General features: G+C 38.2%; 1 protein-coding gene across 4 annotated transcripts in view; it reads right to left on the reverse strand.

Moving 5' to 3' along the window:
• The window catches only part of LOC124717372 (speckle targeted PIP5K1A-regulated poly(A) polymerase-like), a 221,362-nt gene that overhangs the window by 51,500 nt on the left and 154,713 nt on the right, over window positions 1–15,149 (reverse strand). For 3 of the 4 annotated variants that reach the window (XM_047244208.1, XM_047244210.1, XM_047244206.1), the window contains exon 11: window positions 14,363–14,458. The gene's annotated coding sequence lies outside the window, so the exon portion shown is untranslated. Of the gene's footprint in view, window positions 1–14,324; window positions 14,459–15,149 lie in introns of those variants that run through there. The other variant, XM_047244207.1, reaches the window with a different exon arrangement.

Here is a 15,149-nt window from a genome sequence, read left to right on the forward strand (position 1 = left end):
CACATGCACAGAAGGCGAATTGGGCAGCTGTCAGTACGATCACAAAGATAAAATAAGTGAAATTAGAGCCCGTACAGAAAGATATAGGTGTTCATTCTTCCCGCGCGCTATACGAGATTGGAATAATAGAGAATTATGAAGGCGGTTCGATGAACCCTCTGCCAGGCACTTAAATGTGGTTTGCAGAGTATCCATGTAGATGTAGATGCTCCGTCTTTGATTTCTTTCAATGTCGAACGCGCGTTCCCACACACTATGAAGTTTGTATCCCTGGTTCATGCTACGATAGTTGCTGTTTATTCTGATCTCAGCTGCCTCCTTTATAACAATGTTGATGCACAAGCCAAGACCCTTGTCTTTTCAAACTGAATTTTGCGTCCCTTTTCCAGGCAGTGCTGAGCTATGGCCAATTTGTCAAGCTCCCTTTGTTTAAGATACCACCTTTGTTTGGTACAATGCTCTGCAACTGTGCAAATAGTTTGAACTATATAGATGCTGCTGCATTTGCAAGGGACACCATACACACTGAGCACACAAACAGAAATAGGTTGCAGCATATCTTGTACCTTGGGGGTAGCCGGGAACATTGGTCACAGTCTGTCTCCATATGTCCTAACTTGCTGCTTGGTGCAGAGAGGGCCACTGAAAGCTCAAAATGTTTTATTCAAACTGCCGTGGCTTGAAAACCGAGAGGATTTTATTCAGACATGCCATCATGAAAGACTCCGAGAACACTGAGTTCATGTGTTAAACATTTGACATTAAACCAAGAAAAAATTTAGCAAAGGTTTAAATTTTTTTAAATTTGTTGGTAGTCACTAACTGCTCTCATTAGCAAAACAACAGAAGAGTATAGTCTAAGTAATTTATGCTCCATTTTAAGCAAAAGTTACTTTTTCACACATCTCATTGTTTATGACTAATATCTCCTGAACTATATGTCACACAGTAATAAAATTTTGTACTTACATTCAATCTGTGGATACCATGTGCAAAATGTGTTGTCAATAGAGTTCGTCATAAAGAAATAATAAATTAACACATTGGGCTTGATGCTGAAGTTTCATTGCATGAACAGTGAAAATGTAGTAAGTGATAAACTTTTTTCCTTTCATCATCTCACAGAGGATGTCAGGGAATAAAGGTTTGAAATTATGTGTAAAGTTTGTTCAAAGTCACTAGTTGCTCTCATTCTTGAATACTGGATGAATATACAATTTGCACACTGCAACTTACGCTGTCTCAAGATGTACACACAGTTTATAACTGTAATGCTTTATCTTACTGTGTTAAACCTTTTTATATTAAAGATTATACCTCTTAATGAGTAGATATGACAAAATTTTAAATTTTTAAATTTGATCAATAATTATATGAAATACTAAAAACAAAATTTTTGTTGCGCCTGTCTATATATGTCTATACATGTATTGCCACCTGGATAAATACAGTATTGGAATAAGAAGCCATTACCTGTCTTAGGTGCAAGCTGGAGATAGGAAGGGTGAGTGTGTGACACGAAATATAAACAAAACTAGCTACATTAATGTCAGATTCTTTTTTTTCTGAGTTTATGGGTTGATTGCTGATGTACTGATGATTTCACGCTTAGGGCTGGGTGTGGTGGTAGGAATGGGAGACATGTAAAGCATAACTCTGTAGCACTGGGAAACATCGACCACACTTAGTACCTTCTCATACCACTTGCCATCTAGAAAAAGACCCTCATTTACTCCAGGCAAACTGCTGTCCTCCAAATCAATGCCAGTGATGCAAACACGGAAATGAAATTTCTAGTAATGGAAACTGCTGTGCTTCACAGGGCAGCAGAGGGTCAGTCAATATTAGTATTACTGTTTATTGACTTCTTATAGTTCTTACACTTTGTTGATTTGCTACTGTTCTGCTGCTTATATTATATGACCAAAAAATCTCACTTCTCCTCTGCTCTTATCTTATTTTCTGAGGCTGCTGCTACTTTCCTTTAAGATGTAACAAACAAAAAATGCAATTCTCAATAAGGTTGTTGTTGTTGTTGTGGTCTTCAGTCCTGAGACTGGTTTGATGCAGCTCTCCATGCTACTCTATCCTGTGCAAGCTTCTTCATCTCCCAGTACCTACTGCAACCTACATCCTTCTGAATCTGCTTAGTGTATTCATCTCTTGGTCTCCCTCTACGATTTTTACCCTCCACGCTGCCCTCCAATGCTAAATTTGTGATCCCTTGATGCCTCAAAACATGTCCTACCAACCGATCCCTTCTTCTAGTCAAGTTGAGCCACAAACTTCTCTTCTCCCCAATCCTATTCAATACCTCCTCATTAGTTACGTGATCTACCCACCTTATCTTCAGCATTCTTCTGTAGCACCACATTTCGAAAGCTTCTATTCTCTTCTTGTCCAAACTGGTTATCGTCCATGTTTCACTTCCATACATGGCTACACTCCATACAAATACTTTCAGAAACGACTTTCTGACACTTAAATCTATACTCGATGTTAACAAATTTCTCTTCTTCAGAAACGCTTTCCTTGCCATTGCCAGTCTACATTTTATATCCTCTCTACTTCGATCATCATCAGTTATTTTGCTCCCCAAATAGCAAAACTCATTTACTACTTTAAGTGTCTCATTTCCTAATCTAATCCCCTCAGCATCACCTGATTTAATTTGACTACATTCCATTATACTCGTTTTGCTTTTGTTGATGTTCATCTTATATCCCCCTTTCAAGACACTGTCCATTCCGTTCAACTGCTCTTCCAAGTCCTTTGCTGTCTCTGACAGAATTACAATGTCATCGGCGAACCTCAAAGTTTTTATTTCTTCTCCATGGATTTTAATACCTACTCCGAATTTTTCTTTTGTTTCCTCTACTGCTTGCTCAATATACAGATTGAATAACATCGGGGAGAGGCTACAACCCTGTCTCACTCCTTTCCCAACCACTGCTTCCCTTTCATGCTCCTCGACTCTTATTACTGCCATCTGGTTTCTGTACAAATTGTAAATAGCCTTTCGCTCCCTGTATTTTACCCCTGCCACCTTCAGAATTTGAAAGAGAGTATTCCAGTTAACGTTGTCAAAAGCTTTCTCTAAGTCTACAAATGCTAGAAACGTAGGTTTGCCTTTCCTTAATCTTTCTTCTAAGATAAGTCGTAAGGTCAGTATTGCCTCACGTGTTCCAGTGTTTCTACGGAATCCAAACTGATCTTCCCCGAGGTTGGCTTCTACTAGTTTTTCCATTCGTCTGTAAAGAATTCGTGTTAGTATTTTGCAGCTGTGGCTTATTAAACTGATAGTTCGGTAATTTTCACATCTGTCAACACCTGCTTTCTTTGGGATTGGAATTATTATATTCTTCTTGAAGTCTGAGGGTATTTCGCCTGTTTCATACATCTTGCTCACCAGATGGTAGAGTTTTGTCAGGACTGGCTCTCCCACGGCCGTCAGTAGTTCCAATGGAATATTGTCTACTCCGGGGGCCTTTTTTCGACTCAGGTCTTTCAGTGCTCTGTCAAACTCTTCACGCAGTATCATATCTCCCATTTCATCTTCATCTACCTCCTCTTCCATTTCCATAATATTGTCCTCAAGTACATCGCCCTTGTATAGACCCTCTATATACTCCTTCCACCTTTCTGCTTTCCCTTCTTTGCTTAGAACTGGGTTTCCATCTGAGCTCTTGATATTCATACTAGTCGTTCTCTTATCTCCAAAGGTCTCTTTAATTTTCCTGTAGGCGGTATCTATCTTACCCCTAGTGAGATAGGCCTCTACATCCTTACATTTGTCCTCTAACCATCCCTGCTTAGCCATTTTGCACTTCCTGTCGATCTCATTTTTGAGACGTTTGTATTCCTTTTTGCCTGTTTCACTTACTGCATTTTTATATTTTCTCCTTTCATCAATTAAATTCAATATTTCTTCTGTTACCCAAGGATTTCTACTAGCCCTCGTCTTTTTACCTATTTGATCCTCTGCTGCCTTCACTACTTCATCCCTCAAAGCTACCCATTCTTCTTCTACTGTATTTATTTCCCCCATTCCTGTCAATTGCTCCCTTATGCTCTCCCTGAATCTCTGTACAACTTCTGGTTCTTTTAGTTTATCCAGGTCCCATCTCCTTAAATTCCCACCTTTTTGCAGTTTCTTCAGTTTTAATCTACAGGTCATAACCAATAGATTGTGGTCAGAGTCCACATCTGCCCCTGGAAATGTCTTACAATTTAAAACCTGGTTCCTAAATCTCTGTCTTACCATTATATAATCTATCTGATACCTTTTAGTATCTCCAGGGTTCTTCCATGTACACAACCTTCTTTCATGATTCTTAAACCAAGTGTTAGTTATGATTATGTTGTGCTCTGTGCAAAATTCTACCAGACGGCTTCCTCTTTCATTTCTGTCCCCCAATCCATATTCACCTACTATGTTTCCTTCTCTCCCTTTTCCTACACTCGAATTCCAGTCACCCATGACTATTAAATTTTCGTCTCCCTTCACAATCTGAATAATTTCTTTTATTTCATCATACATTTCTTCAATTTCTTCGTCATCAGCAGAGCTAGTTGGCATATAAACTTGTACTACTGTAGTAGGTGTGGGCTTCGTATCTATCTTGGCCACAATAATGCGTTCACTATGCTGTTTGTAGTAGCTTACCCGCATTCCTATTTTCCTATTCATTATTAAACCTACTCCTGCATTACCCCTATTTGATTTTGTGTTTATCACCCTGTAGTCACCTGACCAGAAGTCTTGTTCCTCCTGCCACCGAACTTCACTAATTCCCACTATATCTAACTTCAACCTATCCATTTCCCTTTTTAAAATTTCTAACCTACCTGCCCGATTAAGGGATCTGACATTCCACGCTCCGATCCGTAGAACGCCAGTTTTCTTTCTCCTGATAACGACATCCTCTTGAGTAGTCCCCGCCCGGAGATCCGAATGGGGGACTATTTTACCTCCGGAATATTTTACCCAAGAGGACGCCATCATCATGTAATCATACAGTAAAGCTGCATGCCCTCGGAAAAAATTACGGCTGTAGTTTCCCCTTGCTTTCAGCCGTTCGCAGTACCAGCACAGCAAGGCCGTTTTGGTTATTGTTACAAGGCCAGATCAGTCAATCATCCAGACTGTTGCCCTTGCAACTACTGAAAAGGCTGCTGCCCCTCTTCAGGAACCACACGTTTGTCTGGCCTCTCAACAGATACCCCTCCGTTGTGGTTGCACCTACGGTACGGCTATCTGTATCGCTGAGGCACGCAAGCCTCCCCACCAACGGCAAGGTCCATGGTTCATGGGGGGGGCTCAATAAGGTATGCCACACGAATACATCATAAACTTCAATTTAGTTTGAACAAAACCAGTTATAAATGCGAGAGCACTTCTGACTCGCATCCACTAGATACAATTGTTACCAGACAAGAGCAAGTGCTAAAAATCTTGATTCATTTAATGGCAAGCAAAAATGAGTCAAGAGATGTATTTTGCTGGATTGAGCATCTAACTGATAGCAAAAATGGGCAAGAACAAAAAAAATAATAAAGGATTAAGCTACTTTACAACCTTAAACCTTGTTTATGGGCCAACTGGAAGGATCCTTCCACTCCATTTAATGCCTAAAACCCAGTGTCTAGTTCAGATTCATTGATGACATTTTCATGAGCTGGACTTATGATAAGCACATTCTTTGCTCATTCCTCCATAAAAAAAACCCACCAACACACACACACACACACACACACACACACACACACACACACACATACACGACGAATGGAAAAACAATAAATTTTCGCCATTCATATGGCAAAAGTTCAGTATCTGGCATGATATTTTAGTTTATTACTTCTTGGCTATTAACTCTGTCCACAACACATTTTGCAGACAGGATGCACATATACCACTGAATGTAGCTGCAAAACTATATTATTGTAGGATATGAAATTCACGAGATACGATGTCATAAGTGAGATGCTTAAAGAATTGGCTTTCACTTCTGCCTTACTTCTGGTCTTCCGTTCTAATTGTTCATTCTTGGCAATTGTACATACTGTATGTTATCAAACTGTTCAGCATTTAAGAGATTGTCAGTTCCTTATTTTCCTATCCTTTCATGTATTATTCTGCTCGGCAGCTGAGATCCACTAGGTGTCAAGCCGATTGTGGGATGATTTTTGCATTTCTCTGCACTTGCTATTTTGGAATTGCTTGGATGATATTCTTTCAAAAGTCTGATGCTATTTCTCCAGTCTCATAGGTCTTACAAACTAACTTGAATAACTGTTTGGTTGTCACTTCCCCCAATAGGTTTGGAAATTCTGCAGGGATTTCATCTATCCAATTTGCCCTATTTAGCAGCAGAGTTTTCAAAGCTCTGTTGTACTCTGAATCTAACACCATCTACATCCATATTTTTCTCTGTTACATTAGCACACAGTTCCTCCCAACTTGTACAAATCCTCAACGTGCCCTTTCCACCTATCTGTTCTCTTCTTTGTGTTTAACAGTGGAATACCTACAGCACTCTGTGATGACATCTTTACTTTTAAATTTTCGGCGTTTCACTTGAATCTTTACATATATGTAGGTTCTACAGCTCCTCCTAAACTACTGGATCAACCTGAACCAAACTTGTTACACATATTATTTACAGTCTGGAAAGAAGTGCTGTGAGGTAAAAAAGACCTATATATCAACGGGATGGGGGTGAGAGTGAAAAAGAAGTGTAGCCCACAACACGCAAATACTCAGACTTTATTCCTACAGTATTCGAGAAAGAGAGCACTTAGCCCCTTGCAACAAACTTAACACATAATTTCAAACCTTCAAGAAACTTTTTGTTGATGATATTCCCCCTCCCCCCCTCCCCAAATTCCTATAATGTACCACAGTTCAAATTCCACATCATATTGAAGTTATGGATGTAATTTTTTGTCTTATGTTCTGGTGGCAGTACAGGTTTAACCATGGAGCAGGTTTATTTGGAGAGGGGGATCCTTAAGAGGTAAGCCACTCAACCTTTGTTTACAAAGTTTATCTACACGGCAAATGACTACAACACAATATTTGTATACGTTGGTACTTTGGCAGATACTTTGGTTAATAACACATTCACTTCAGAATTATAAACAGCAGTCAGTTTTAGAAACATGGCAGACTTTCGCTCAAACAGTAACACATACGCAGTGGGCTTCTACCTGTTAAAATAACTAGATATAAACAGGGTTCTAACCCACTAAATATTTAACCAACTAGAGTTACAAAATAGACTGGCATCACCCCCACAAACGATTTTAAAAACATTTGTGGGCTTCTGCCCTCAGCAAAACTGAGAACTATATCTCTAATTTATATCACCCACTTAAATCTGAGCAAAATTCTTTAAAGAAAGTAATGGGCTTGTGTCCAAAACAGTTAAGCACACAGCAGGCTTCTTCCCCTTAAAACAATAGTGAACTTAAACTATAATTTAATCTTTAAACAATTAAGGTTCTAAAACCTCTAAGGGTTCAGTAAAGGTAATTTTTAAAAGAGCATCAAACCAGAGTTTACAACACAGAGCTGTTAACAACACTTTACACATTTACAGTAAAATAAAGTGTTTGGGTGCCACTGCTAATGAACACTCAGCATTCTTCCTCAAAACACTGTAAGGCAGTGAGCCTTTATCAGAGGCTTGCAAATTGAGTCCTCTAAGGAAACCGGATGTAAAAATACAGAATTCACAAAGCAATAACACCTCTAATCAATACAGCCAATAAACTTTACGCAGACATGTTAACACAGAGAAAAAAGTATGTTCCTCAAATTGGCATGTGCTCAGTTTCACTGGGCCAGTGTCAATATTTTCAGGCTGCCTTTGGGCTCAAGTGCCATTGAGCCCATACCTTGTGCCAAATATTCTCTACAGTACACAATAACGAGTGGGCTTCTAAAACAGAGATAGAAGCAGAATCAGTTTATACATTAAGACAGTCACATACACCTCAAATGACTTCTAAAAATAAGAATAAGCTGATAACCAAAAAAGATCTCAAATTATGACAATTATTGAACACTTTTCTTTCTGACATCTAGAAAACCTCACATCTCAGGAAAGTTTACAGATGACTGTTACGCAGAGCAGTCTGGACTAACATTTGCAAGAAAAGCAATGTTTTATCCCCATTAGAATTCAAACCTGAGGCCCACCAGGACCAATAAAACACAACTTCACTGCACTGAGGAAAGTCTATCCTTGGGAGAACCAGGTGAATGCTCACTGTCAATTTAACAGCAGGACAAAAACTCATGAGCACAGCTTTGGCACAGCAACAGCACCTCAGGCCATGGCCAGTAAGTCACACCATCACTTGCTGTCTCTCTGTTCTGCACATGCACCCTGTTTAACACTTCCCTTTGGCCTTGGTATGCACCCTCTATCCCAGAGAAGGAAATGAATATCTTTGCACCAAGGCTTGACTGCAGAGAGGAACCAATAGATACACATCATGTAAGCCAGTTTGAAAGATGGAGGAAAAAGAAAGGTAAGCATTTACAACCTTCCACAGGACTATGCCTAGTAAAGCGCTAAGGTGTTCAAACCATTGTATGAATTGAGGACAACTTTACTTACTTAAAGTGAAGATAATAAGAGGTAAGAATGAAATAAGAAGAGAAAATAATGAAGAATCGGTGCTAGAAGATTAGAAAAAAGGCCGAGGTAAGAAGATGGAGATTAGGAGAGGCTGAGGTCAAGATGATTGTGGAGCTTTTGGAGTCAAAATCCTTGTCACCCACCCATGCTTCCTTATGCAAGTTCCTCTCTGTTTCTTACACTCTGTTTGTTTGTATTTTTATCAGCTGGAATCCTCATTCATGCTACCTTCCCCCTCTGAGTGTGAATATTGATCCTTGCCTTTAGGATGCAGCACGTGGGTATCCACATCCAATGCTATGTTTTATTTCTCCTGAAATTATTTTCCAAATTTTGTTTATCTCCAATAAAACCACAGACATAGTGTGTGGTACGGACATAAAAATCCATAAACAAGACTAATTTAACTTAACTTAATTACTCAGTACATTCTTTTAACAATTTCACATAAGGCAATATAATTTTCAACATGGTGCATATTCATGTAAACGGGGGGATTCAGCTGAAGAAGAAAACTAGTGTCCATGTATTTTTCTAAATTTATAACCAGCAATGTTTACTGTAACACAAAATTCTATTGTTTCTTATAGCTCATCCAAAAAATTTAAATCCGACAAAGCCATTTTTAAAGCCTTTCGTAGTTCTTAGAATACCAGTTCTTACACAATTCTTTATAAGACCCATACCTACTGTGAAAGAGTCAGTCTGTGGTGACTTTGTAATACAATAACACCTATGTCTGCCTATTTGGAAAATTTACTGCAGCCAGTCCAGTGGATACATTAAAACAGGGGTTCCCAGACAGTGTTACACACGACATTAGTGGTACGCAAAAAGACATTTAAGGTGGTATGCATACGACTAGATAAAACACACACTGATACAAGTAAAGTTATCCCTTTATGTTACTCTATTTTTAAGGTACAATGATAGTGAGGAAACTGATTGATAAAGGCAACACCAGTATAACCTTGAAGACAATGGATTTATTATAGAATGTTTGTTCCGAACTGCACACAGGAAGTTCAGACTATACCATCCTCAAAGCATCCGTAAGTAAAGTAGTCATCGCTGCCTCAACCAGGAACGATTCATCTCATTTTGATGATGCCAGTATTTTTATAGTGTCTCGTTGGTGTATTATCAAACATCTGTGCCACATTGCAGCTGCTACCAACTTAATGCATTGTACCAATGAGTTGCACTGCAGTAGTCATTACACAGTGAACAGTTTATTTTTGTTGCTGTTGCTTTGTTGGGTGTTAAGTCACACTCCATTTTCTCTGTATTTATTTACTGCAATACATATTCCATAGGTCCTTTTTTGCACGGTAATGCATGGATGTGGAATGAGTCAAAACATTTAATTTATTAGTATGTTTGTATCATCAATGACCACAAACAATGATTAAGAATACAAGTTAGAAAATAATAATAAAAAGCACAATCAGTAAGTTCTAATTACACTCACAAAGAGAGGTTAAGATACAATTTTCAGTTATTGTTTAAACAATTGTTTATAAAGTAAATAAGACCATCCTGTTCATTTACAGAACACAAATTAATGTAATTAAAGTAACAAGATACATTAAAGCAAGAATACACAGAAATACTTGGAAAATAATTGTATCTATCTCTGCTAAAGAATTCATCTAGAGAACAAAAACTTTTTCTTCAAGCAAGAACTCCTTTAATTTACTTTTAAACAGTATATTATTACCTTGTAGTCAACTAATATTACTGGGAAGTGCACTGAATATTTCTGTACTTGTGTATTTTACACCTGTTTGCACCAGAGACAATTTTTTCACATTACACTGTGTGTTCCATTTCCTTCTTGTATTGTGACAATGGCATGACTCATTTGTTTCAGTCTGAGAAGGAATGTGAAGCATGAGTTTCATGATTGAAAAGATATATTGTAAAATACTGGTTAGTATCTATATTCATTGAAAAAGATTACAGCATGAGGTTCTTGGAAGCACGCCACACAAAATTCATACAACCTTTTTTCTGACTTGCAAAGACATTTTTCGACAGCAGTGAACTGCCCCAGAAGATTATTTCAGAACACACAAGTGAATGGGAGTAACCAAAGTAGTCAGATTTTGAGACACTGATGTCTCCGATTTTGGCGGTTATCCAGATGGAAAATGTTACTGAACTAAGCCTTTCAGGGTTTGATGAATGTGTTGTTCCCAGTTAAGCCTGTTATTCATATGGCTACCTAAGAATTTCAAACAATATACCTTCTCTCTCATGTACAGTGTTTACGTCCTGTGGGTTTTTGTAATCAAAATGGAAACGAATGTAATTGGTCTTGCTGAGGTTTATTGATAGAGAATTTCCCATGAACTAGTTCAGAACATCATAAGTAATTGGTTGGCATTTAACTCTGGATCAGTGGATGTTTCACTGTCTATCACAATATTTGTGTCATCTGCAAACATTGTAAAGTTGCTTGCTTTGTTTGAGGATGGAGGTAGGTCATCAATACTCATATATATGAGAAACAGTAGGGAACCAAAGACAGAACCTTGTGGAACTTCATAATGTAATATTCCCCAGTTGGAATTACCCCTCCTGCCTGCATGTTGTTACCATCTAACACTGTTTTCTGTTGTCTGCCCTGTAGGTAGGATTTGAGCCAGTTGCCCATTTGTCCTCAGAGTACGTAGTGGTTTGCTTTTTCTATAAGTATTCTTTGATCGACATGGATGAAGGCCTTAGACAGGTCACAAAATATGCTAGCAGGCAATGTCTTCCTGTCAAGGCATTCCAAAACATTACTGGCAAGTGAAAATATAGCTTAATTTGTGGAGATACCTTCTCTGAATGCAAAGTGGTTTTTATTCATTATTGCAAAGTTTTTTAGGTGATTGACTACCCTGGCATATATTAATTTTTCGAGGACTTTACAAAATGCAGTCAAAAGGGAGAGAGGATGATAGCTTGTAACATCTGGGGCATCATCTTTCTCGTAGAACGGCTTCACAACAGCATACTTCACCCTGTCAGGGAAGATACCTTGTTTGAGAGAGATATTGAATACATGAGCTAGGACTTCACTGAACTGATTACAGTAGGCTTTTAGCAGTTTGCTGAAAATGTTGTCCGCCAGCTGAATTTTCATTTCTTAAAGAAATCATGGTTTTTTCCTACTCCCTGCATCGTCATAGAGGCTATACCTATTTGCTCAAAGGAATTTGGGAAATGGGCCTTCAGTATTTTTAAGGCCTTTTTTTAAGGAGACACTGTGTTCTATTTTCTCAGTTAACACTTAAAAAGTGCTCATTTTAGCTGCAATCACTCGATTTTGTATTTGCCTATTTTCATCATTCAGAATAATGTTTTGGGTCATACTGGGGCAATTTGCACCAGTCTCACTCATCACTTTCCATACAGTTACAAATTTATTAATTTTGGAGCACAGATACAAACTTTTTCACTTATGAATAACATTAGTAACTATTTGATAATATATTTTTATAGTGATTAAAGTGGTTGGCGCTGTCTGAATTTTTTGAAGTGATGTACAGTTCTCGTTTCCTTTTGCATGAATTCTTGATACCAGTGGTTATCCAGGGCCTTTGGGTGGAGTGGTGGGGGTGGGGGGTGGGAGGTGGGGGCTTTGGTTAGGGTCTTACATATGCTCTTTTTGGAAGGTACTTTAAAACATCAGTGTCACTTCAGCATTAAGATTATACTTGAAATTGGCATTACGTAAATTATACACAGATCTCCAGTCTACTTCTTGAATATGTGATTAAATTCTGGAGAGTTTCATCATTAATTATCCTAGCTATTTTCCAGTGGAGGCCACTTTCATTTTCACAGAGTGTCTTTGTCCATACTGGTCAGAGAGATCATTCAGGACTTGCCTGGTAGTTGTATCACCTATTTTGGTCTGATCTATAAATATGTCATTAGTGCGCTTGTATCTGAAGTTATTCCAGTAGGGAAACCAGCTGCAGATGCAAGATTGTAAGTGGACATCAAATTTTCTAAGTCTGATCTGTCTCTGGAATTTGTTAGAAAGTTTACATGGACCAATCTTTCCTGCATTTGAATATGTATATTAGGAGAGCATCTAACTGCTTCAGAAAGAGACTTAAGTTCTCTGAAGGTGCTCTGTATAGTGTTACCACACTTACAAATGTTCTAAACATAATTCTGCAAATAAATTGCTCTACATGTGACATTATTTTCAAGTAAATGGCGACACCACCTCTTTTTTTTAATATTTTCTAGAGAGTGATGTTGCTATGTAAGAATTATTTATCACAAGTTTTTCTATACCAGAAGTAACATGGCACAGAACATGGACATAATCTGTATCTTGTGGCTCACAGATATCTTTCACTACCCATTTCCCCAAGCTGGTCTGTTTCCACACACTGAAAGATTGGGACGACACAGTTTTATCTTATTTTTTCACCAGTCTATTGTCCAACATACTGTTCTTCACCTCTGTGGGAGTTGTCACTCAACCTTCTGCCCCCCTCCCCTCTTCCCCCCCCCCCCCTCAGGGTTAGTTAAAAAGTGATCAAGCTATAGCGGAACACCCAACTTTCTAAAAACATCAAGTGACACGCAGTGACGAAAAGTCTGAGAACCCCTACATTAAATGAGAAAAGTGTACCAAGCTCATCACATGCTGCTTTTTACCCAATAATTCAGTTACAATTTTTGATAATTACTTTTGATGTGAACTTATAGATGATACCAATGACTGTGTCAACCTCTAACAATGACCTATCATGACAGTGTTGTTCAATGAGAACAAAGCCTTACTGTCTACTTTTAACATTAATGATTCTATGTAAGTTGAAGAAAAGTGTGATAACCTGTCTAAACTGTTGCTGTTGTCTTGTGTGGTCTATTAAGTAACTATGTTCACTCTGTACTTGTCACACTTATTGTTTAACATCAAAGTTGATGTTAAGGTACTGCTTCTGACTGCTGAGAGTAGTATGCAGCTGTACCAAATTGAAGTTTGTGAGACCCATACTAGCCATAAACAGTAATTCAGATAATATCAAAATAATATTAAAGTGTTTGAACTCTAAGTTTGTACATGTGTTACATTACTGGCAACAACCTATTTTCACCACCAAAATTTCAGCCAGTTTTCAACAACAGCACCAGCTACCAAGGACATATATACATATAACACCTTCACTTGCCTCTGGAATATATTTATTTGAGCTTATTTTCTGCCTTCTTTCAGTTATGATACAGCATCAGAAGTTTGCATGCAGTTACTGTCCAAACTTTTTATGCGCAAATTTAAAACTTCATACTATCTTAAGTTGGATAGTTAGCTTGTCCCTTGAAACATTACTCAAATTTAAATTTGCCATGAATGAATCTTGTATACACAGTAAAAACAAATACTAACCCAAGATACTTTGCCAGGCCTGCTGCAACTGAAACAATAAACTCTCTCATATTGCCTCCAACTGCTGGATACTTGCGTAGAGAGGTTAATATGCATTATGAACAGACTTCAGCAGACTTTTTGTTATTCCTTAATAACCATTTATTTTAAGATTTGCAATTTTTATTGTTCAATAAGAGCATTTAAAGAAAATATTAGACTGTTAAGTTTAATATAGAATAAATTATTACATATTGTATCATTCAGAAGAAAATCATCTAGATTACACAGAACTCTTACATAACATGTACCAAAATCAATAGTAACTTACTTCTGCATCCATAAGTTCTCGATTTAGCACACCATATTGATCATTTTGCTATTTTCAAGCTGCTGTAATGCAATTGCCTTCTCCTGTAGCTGCTGCCTAAAAGACAAACACATTTTTGTACAACACATTAGTCGAGAGAACGTACAGGCCATCTCAAATCTTTTGAGTCACATTAAAACAGGTTATAGTGGCTCCACAACTGATTCTATTGAGATAGGGAACAAACAGTCAGAAATGCATTTTTATTGTCTTACGCACATACACAGTATACATCCCGTAGCAACAACGTAGTGCATAGTAGTTGTTCAAAGTGACAACTGCCAGTCTCAATTAATGTATTGCATTTATGCTGCACTCTCGTAAAGATTCTGGGTGTCAGGTACACTGGAACAGGCAGCAGGTGACAAACAGCATACACCCCTGACGACCAGACAGACATACTGCACGCAGCTTAGCTCATAACATGTGTATCATATGTTAACCACATGCATCACACCAGTGCATTAACCTGTGATGCACGCGCGCGCGCACACACACACACACACACACACACACACACACACACACACACACACACACACACAAAAAACACTAATAAGTAAAAACTTAAAAGTGACTATATGTTACGTCCAATCGAAGGAAGGAAAGCGAGGTAAGAACAAAGACTTCCCCTCGGAGAAAGGTCCACAGAATACGCAGTCGAGACAGCAGAGGTCCCTAAGCAAATATTATGTCCTTCACCACTTTGGTACAACAGATAAAAAGTAAAACACAATCAACAGCCCGC

This window comes from Schistocerca piceifrons, chromosome 9 (genome assembly GCF_021461385.2).
Source record: "Schistocerca piceifrons isolate TAMUIC-IGC-003096 chromosome 9, iqSchPice1.1, whole genome shotgun sequence".
Classification (NCBI taxonomy): Eukaryota; Metazoa; Arthropoda; class Insecta; order Orthoptera; family Acrididae; genus Schistocerca; species Schistocerca piceifrons.